General features: G+C 38.5%; 1 long non-coding RNA gene across 2 annotated transcripts in view; it reads right to left on the bottom strand.

The window, feature by feature from the left end:
- Positions 1-2279: 2279 nt before the first annotated feature.
- Positions 2280-8206, bottom strand: part of LOC118836693 — a 39644-nt gene continuing 33717 nt past the window's right edge. For both annotated transcript variants that reach the window (XR_005009551.1, XR_005009552.1), the window contains one exon: positions 2280-4259. This is a non-coding gene — a long non-coding RNA (uncharacterized LOC118836693). The remainder of the gene's footprint in view (positions 4260-8206) is intronic.

The raw sequence follows: 8206 nt of genomic DNA, 5'->3' as shown, positions 1-8206 counted from the left end.
CTTTTGAAGGCATCTAATCCAACCTTCTACCAGATGGAAAATCCATTCTTCAATATCCCTGAGAAATAGTCACCCAGCTAGAACACAAAGACCTTCAAGCGTAGAGAATTCTCTGCCATCCAAAGTACCCATTTACCTTGGATATCTCCAATCCATTGAAAGGTTTTCCTTAGAGTCATCTCATCTATGTCTTTTTTACAACTTTGACTCATTTTTCCTCATTAGCCCCACTATAGCTAAGGAAAACAAACTGAATGATAGCCCTTTAAAAACTTGAAGATAGCCATCATCTTCACCATTCCCATATAAGAGTGCATGTGTCCATGTATTCAGTCATTTTCAGTCATGTCCAACTCTGTGCCCCCATTTGGGGTTTTCTTAGCAGAGATATTGAAGTGATTTGCCATTTCCTTTGCCAGCTCATTTTGCAGATGAGGAAACTGAGGCAAACAGGGTTAAGCGATTTGTCCAGGGTCACACAGGTAGCAAGGGTCACACTGCTAGACCAGATTTGAGCTCAGGAAGATGAGTCTTCCTGACTGCAGGTCCATCACTCTGACCACTATGCCACCTAGCTGCCTCTTGCCACTCCCATCCCCCAACTCCTTTTCAGCCTAAATTTCCCAAGTCCCTTCAACTACCTGGCCTAGACATGAGTCACTTAATCACCCCAATCACTCTCCTGGACATGCTCCAACTTGTCAATGTTTTTCCAAATGTGTGGTGCCTGGGTCAGAACATAGTCAGACCAGATGTGGTCTAACTAGGCCAAGTACAGTGGGACTATTAACTTCCTTGTTCTGTTTGCATTATTAACTCCCTAAAACTGCTAGCATTTTGGATCCAATGTCTCACTGTGGACTCATATTGAACTTGAAGCCCACTAAAATCCTGAAGTCTTTTTCACATGAATTGTTGCTAGCCATGAGTCCTTTATCCTGAACAAATATATTTGCTTTTTTCTTGACTCCAAGTGTGGCACTACTCTATACATTTACAATTATTAATTTTCTTCTTTTGGTGAGAATGGATCAACTGTCACGGCTTATCTTTGGGGATCTTAATTCTGTCATCTGAAATATTTTCTGTTTGTCCCAACTTTCTGTCATCTGCAAATTTGATAAGCATGAATTCTATTATCTTCATCTGAGTGTAGCACATATGCTCTGCTTTATCTTCCCAGAGCCAGGCATTGACATTTTCCCCTCAGGGTTCTAGAGTACCCTGAGAAAATTATATGTATCTCTTCTATTATTATATATTGAGTCCTCACAGGTTCCTCCACTGTTTAATGCTAGTGACTACCATGCCCGTTTCATTTAACCACTTAATATTAATTATCTTTTGAAAAAGATATTTACATTGAAGGTATAGCAAGAACAAAAGGACAAACATTTCACCCCAACACCTCTGGGACACACTCTTAGCTCAGTCTCTGTATAGCATTAGTCCTACCAAGTTCATGGCCAGATGCTGTATGAGTTCTAATGGGTTCTCAACTCAGCTACCCTGGACTGGGTCCCAAAAGTCACTCCCAAAAATCATTCCTTGCTTCTCAGGGCATCAGTGCTGGACTAGCTGCCAAACTCAACCTGGACTGCAATTCCAGGATTCTTATGTTTCATTCTCCTAGTCTTTTGAAAATAGGCTATAGTACCTTCACTTAGAATGGGACAGAAGCTATGAGTGAAAGCGTCAACAAGATCTCCCAAGATTGTAGCTAGTGGTAAAAGTGGCCAAAGGCCTAATCTGAGACTGACAACCTTTTTGAAGATGCCCCCAATTCTAGCAACAGAGCCAAATGAAAAAAAGTTCCTCTTAACTGACTGATCAGCAGACCAGAACCAGTTACAAAATGTCCATATATGCTCCCCTGTCTCTCCAAGGCATTTCTTGTCATCATATCTCTCCTCGAAGCAGAGCCATCAGCCTCTCCACATAGGGAAGTTGCATCAGCCAAGCAAACTGATGCACTCTTGGCTTGCTCCAAAGCCCTATAAAATGGGTAATTGACAAAAATGTTGAAAAGAATAAAAATTGGTAACATTCCATTGGTGCTGGTCTTCCATATTGGCATCCATCCAATAATCAATATTATTTATGTCTTGTAATTCAACCATTTATGAATCTGGTCCTGTTATTATATGTAACTATATTTAAAATTAGCTGATATGTATCTACTCTAGCTAATAGAAAATAAGCTCCTTTGGAAGTGGTTCATTTTTATCTTTATATTTTCAGTGCTAGCAGAGTGAGAATCTGGCACACAGTAGGTACTTAACTGTGTTGGATTTAATTGAATCCACAAGGATATCATGAGACTTTGTCAAACCCTTTAATGAAATCCAAGCATGCTACATCTAGAGTATTCGTCCCCCTTATAACCTTATCAAAAATGGAAATGAAGTTAATATGAAATGATTTTTTCTTCACTAATTCATACTGATTTGAAATGATCATCACCACCCTTTCTAAGTATTCACAGATCATCCCTTTAATAACACATTCTAAAATTTTGCTAGAAATCAAAATCAAACTCACAAATCTATATTTGACAAATTCACATTGTTCCCATTTTGAAAATCCAAGGCCATATTTGCTCATCCCCAGAACTATATCTCTCCCATCCTTCATTATTTTTAAAAGACAGGATCTCAGCAATAATAAATACACACACACACACACACACACACACACACAAATACACATGAATGCATATACACACATGCATGTTAGTATAATGAAATATAATTTGTTTGGGTCTGATGGTTTGACTTCATCAAGGGCAGCTAAGTGTTCTCTTCTCACCTATTCTAAGTTTCAGCTCCTTTTTGTTCTATGCTTTCCAGTTAAAGGATAAAATTTCTTGGTAGAGAAAACAGAAGCAAAATGAAGGTTGAGTAGTTCTTTCCTCTCTCTGTCTTCATAGATGTAGTATTCATTTAGCGGTCCAAAGGTGGACTTGGCTCCCTCTTATTCAGACTTGAGTTGGACTAAGGTTCAACTTAGCATTATCACTAAGTCTCTTACAACTCTGAGACTCCATGATTCCAAGATCTACTTTAAATCTCCACTTATTCTGAATTTTAGCATTCTTGACATTTTTACAGGCCCATGTCATTCTTCGGTATTCATTCTATTACCTGGTTCTTCTTCCATCTTTTGAATTCTTAAAAATCTGAATTGCCCAGTGGGTCCCATTTACATTCACATTGGTCTCCTGAATCAGCTCCTCTTCTTCTTCATCAGAATATTTTATGTTTATGACACCAGAATTTCATTCTTGAAAGTACTCTCCTTTTCAGAAAGTCGTGGGATTGTTGGATGGGACTTAGATACCACCTGGTCAATCTCTCTGATTTGTAAATGAACAAAACATTCTCAGAAAAGTTAAATGACTTATCTGAGGTCACACAGGTAATAAGGAGCAGAGCCAAGACATGAACCAAGTCAGGATTTGAACCAATATTTGAACCAATGGTGTATTTGGCTTCAAATCCACCATACTTGCTCCTATACCTCCAAGTTTTCTTGATCTGACTTCCCCTGTATAATCTTAGGCCATGAAATACTTTCATAAGATCATATATCTAAAGTTGAATGGGATCTCAAAAATCATCTAGTTCACTCCCCTCATTTTACAAATGTGGAAAATGAAGGGGAAGGGTGCCACATGACTTGACCATGTCACACAGGCGGTGATCGAGATGGGATTCAAATCCCAGTCTGCAGGACTGTGACACGCAGTGTCTGAATTCTACAAATCAAGCAGGCACATCGCTCTGTGCCAAGCATTCTCCTCCATCATGATCTCTAAGACAGCATGCTTGTGGGATCTCCCTGCCAAGACAGCCACCAGAACAGAAGCCAGGCCACCCAGATCTTAAATACCTGTTCATACATACTCCAGAAAAACCCCAAAGTTTGTACCAGTACCAAATGCTGATCAAGAAATCCAAAGAGAAATTATAACAAGTGACTTCTTCCACCTCAAAACAGCATAAAAAGTCAGGCAAGGGCCCCACCAGCAAAGCTAGTGGTGGCACAGGGTAGCCTTCCATCATGACCAGAGGCCATTAGGTACATGTAGAGCTGTCAGTGCTCTGGCCCTAGAGGTAGGAGTAGAAGAAAGTGCTCTCAAGAAGGCTTCTGGATATTTGGAAAGCCCCAGAAACTGAGAACAACCATCATTCTGAACCTCATGTCTTCAAGGAGGGCTGAAATCTGGGAGCTAGAGGTTGGCACAAGAGCCCAGAGACCTAGGGAAAGAGAAAACAAAAGCACATCAGGGGCAGAACCTGTTACTGGCACAAAGTCCTTATTTAAGAATTAAAGATGGAGAGATGAATAACAAAGAAAACACCACACAGTTTGCATATATATATACACACACACACACACACACACACACACATATACATACGTACATATGTGTGTATAACCTAATTCCAGAATAATTGTAAGTAGAGACTCAAAGAAACAAATAATATTCCACAAGGACTAAATGAAGACCTGGGGTGGGGGGGAATGAAGAATACCAAAAAGAAAATAATCACTCTTGAAGGAAGAATTGGAAGGAGAATAAAAAGCATAGGGGGAAAAGCTGTGAACTTTGCCCACAAAATGGAATTCCTGAAAATTAGTCTAGACCAAACAGAAATCAATGACTTGAGATATAAGAGTAAAATCAAAAAATTTAAAAATAAGATATATAAAACATCAGTATCAACTACAACTGAACCGGAAAATGATCATGGAGACATCATCTGAAAACAATACTCTCCAAAACCCTGTGTTTCAAAAAATTGTAAATGAAAATGTCCAGATCTATTAAAACCAAAGCATAAAGATAGAGAGAATACACTCATCACCTCCTGAAAGGAATCCTAAGTGGAAAAGTTCTAGGAATGTCATAGCCAAAATCCAAAAGGTCTATGTTCTTGAAAGGTAAAGGTATTTGAGCTATTAGAAAACACTCTTAAACTCTTAAAGAGCGAGGGCATCAGATGAATCTAAAACAGACAAACAAAGGTTGAACACATGCACAGAGTTTGGTGTAGAAATACATCAAACTGAACAGGGAAACTAGAAGGGATAGAGGACGTGTTAACAGGGAGGATGAAACCAAGGAGGCCATAGTCAAAAGCAAAACAAAATTCCCGATGCTTTCGTTGACCTTTTGGTCAATGAAAAAGGAGACAAAAAGCAAAGCAAAGAACTAGATTCTGAGAGAGAGTCTTAGATCGCCATTTAGACAATTGGGGAAATAACCAAATGAATTAAAGGATATTTAACAGGATGTTATTGCACCATAAAAAATGATACAAGAGATGATTTCTGAGAATCTTGGTTGGTATAAATTGACAGAGTGAAGTGAGCAGATCCAGAAGAATAATCTATCAAAAGACAACAACAACATTGTGTAGAGAAGCAACTTTGAAAGGACTAAGAACTATGATTGAGAAAATGACCAACCATGATCACAAAGGATTCATCATGAGAAACATACTACCAACTACCCGACAGAAAAGTGATGGACTCAAGGTGCAAATTGAGACTTTTTTTATTTGGCCTTGTATAAATTCATTTTATATGTTATAAATGCAGTGTCAAAAATATATCAACTCTAACTCTAGGACAACTATAAGGAGAAACTTAAGGGAAAAAAATAATATTCCACAAGGACTAAATGAATACCTAGAAAAAAGAGAAAATTATTGCTCTTTGAGGAAGAACTGGACAGAGAATAAAAAGTAAAGGGGGGAAAAGGGGTTTTTTTATAAAATGTGCTATAAATTTTTTTCTCTATTTTCTTTCTCATGGTTAATATGAGGAGGAATTATGGTTGGAGACTGGGAAGTTAGCAATACTGTTACCGAAAGTGCCATTGTCGGACTTTTTAGGATGCACAGAACAGAACAGAAGGAACTTCAGAAGCAAGCACAAACAAGCAGGACAGTTTTTAAAGCAATGTGTTGAATTTATTAAGTACATACATTTTAAAAAGCAAACTGTATGAAATGGAAATTCATGGTTGCAAATAGAATATTCTCTTGGGTTCTGATGTATCCATGGAAATGATCATATATATATATATATACATATATATATATATATAGTATATGTATATATATGTATATATACATATATATACATGTATGTGTGTATGAGTTCAGAATAAATATATAATCTTTTTAATGATGACATAGTTACTTTTTCCAAAGGTCCTAGTCATTTCTACTTGGAGAGCCAATTTATTATTATTAGTCAGAATCAGGACTAACAGTTTCCCTAGTTGTTCCCTTCACCTTCTGAAAAATGAAATTATTGTTGACAGAAGTCAAGAATTTATTGTAGCAAGAGCAAAGGATAAATAACAGACACCCAATGAACATGATTAGTATCCATATAAGGTTAAGAGAACAAAAGGAAGGCCCCTGTCACATTAGGTGCATCTCACATAGAGGGTGGACATGAATAAGGGTCACATAGATAAGAAAGCATGATCTAGATGTAGTCTTCACTAATGGAAAAAATGACCACATTGATGAGATTATGGATCCATGTCAAGCCCAAAGTAAGAATTTATCAGGTGCTTTGCTTCTAGCAGAGAGCTCCAACAGATGTCCAGATAATTGATGACCCCCATCACAACTCTATGCTGCCTTCATGCCAGCTTTATGATCTGCTTCTGGAATTCATCCAATTCTTCCTTCTGGCCTAACAGGCTATAAAATATTCCCATCACAATACCTCTTCTTTTCCTCTCTCCATTGATCCTACTCAAATGTTCTAAGCCATACTTTCCTCTTTCAATTCACAGATTTCCAAATAAGAGTATATCTTCTTGATAAACAATGCTGCTCCACTACCCCCTTTATCCAATCTGTTTGTTTTAATAAGTTATTACCTTCCATTGCCGTGTTCCAGTTATGGGTCACCCAATTTCACACATTTACAAGTTAGTACTTACATCTTTGCACTTCATCTTCATTTTTGCCCAGTACTCTCTTCATTTGTATAGAGATACCTGTGGCCATGAGTATTATCAAGGTCCCTCTTCTTAGATTTTGCCTTTTGTGAATTGCTAAGTACTTCCATTGCCATTTATCAGTAAACAAAACTTATGTTGTATTTAGAGCATACTATCAGAGGGACATTTATTTATTTATTTTTTCGTTTACAGATATAGTATCCCATATGGAGGGTTTCTCGGGACAGTGCAAGTCACAAGAACTCTCAAGAAACAGATACGATAAAACCACATACACGCTATGAAATTATCCTGGGTGGAACTTTGGATTAAACACCTGGCTAAACAAATGACAAGATGGTCTCAAGGACCCTCTGAATGCACTCAGTATGTACCAGGCACTGTACTAAGCTCCAGGGATACAAAGAAAAAGCAAAATCAGCCCCTGCCCTTAAGATGCCTAGATTCTAATGGGGATAAGAAATAATACGAGATACATACAGAGCTAACCTTAGAGGGGAAAGCGTGAAGATGTGGCCCTTCTCCTTGCCAAGGCAAACCCTGCTACATGACTAAGTCATCCCATTCTGCTTCATCTTCTCTAGCAGATTATCCCCTCTATCAATTCTGTTCTCTTAATTATCTTCAATAGCTCCTTGCCTACTGACTGCTGCCTAGGATCTGCAAACAGAATCGTGTGTGCAGCCATATTTGTACAGGTCCAAGTAACCGTCGTCTCATAGCTCCCCTCTCTTTTACGACACTGGACTCCTTGCTGTTCCTTGCATCCATCTCCTGACTCCCAGTGTTTCCAGCAGCCATCCTCCATGCCTGGAACTCCCTCCTTCCTCCCTCCAATTCCTAGTTTCTCTGACTTAAGGTCTCAGGGAGAGTCCCATCTGCAAGAAGCCTTTGCCAGTCCTCCTTAATGTTAGTGCCTTCCTTCTGACATCACCCTCCATTTATCCTGTCTGTATCTTTTTTGTACATAGTTGTTTATGTGTTGTTCCCCCAATAGATGGTGAGGTCTTTGAGAGCAGGGATCATTTTGGGCTTTTGCTTATTGCTGTTTTGCCTTTCTTTGTACCCCAACATTGCATAGTAATCACTTAACAAATGCTAGTCGAATGACTGGCCAGAAGCTTAGCTTCATTTTTCTGTTTCTACGCTACATTTCTCACATCAATAGAACCAGCCCAATGGCAACATGAAGGATAGAGAAAGAGATTAATC

Source organism: Trichosurus vulpecula, chromosome 2 (genome assembly GCF_011100635.1).
Source record: "Trichosurus vulpecula isolate mTriVul1 chromosome 2, mTriVul1.pri, whole genome shotgun sequence".
Lineage (NCBI taxonomy): Eukaryota > Metazoa > Chordata > Mammalia > Diprotodontia > Phalangeridae > Trichosurus > Trichosurus vulpecula.
Note: the sequence above shows the minus strand (reverse complement) of the source record. Positions and strands in the feature narration are given on the sequence as shown.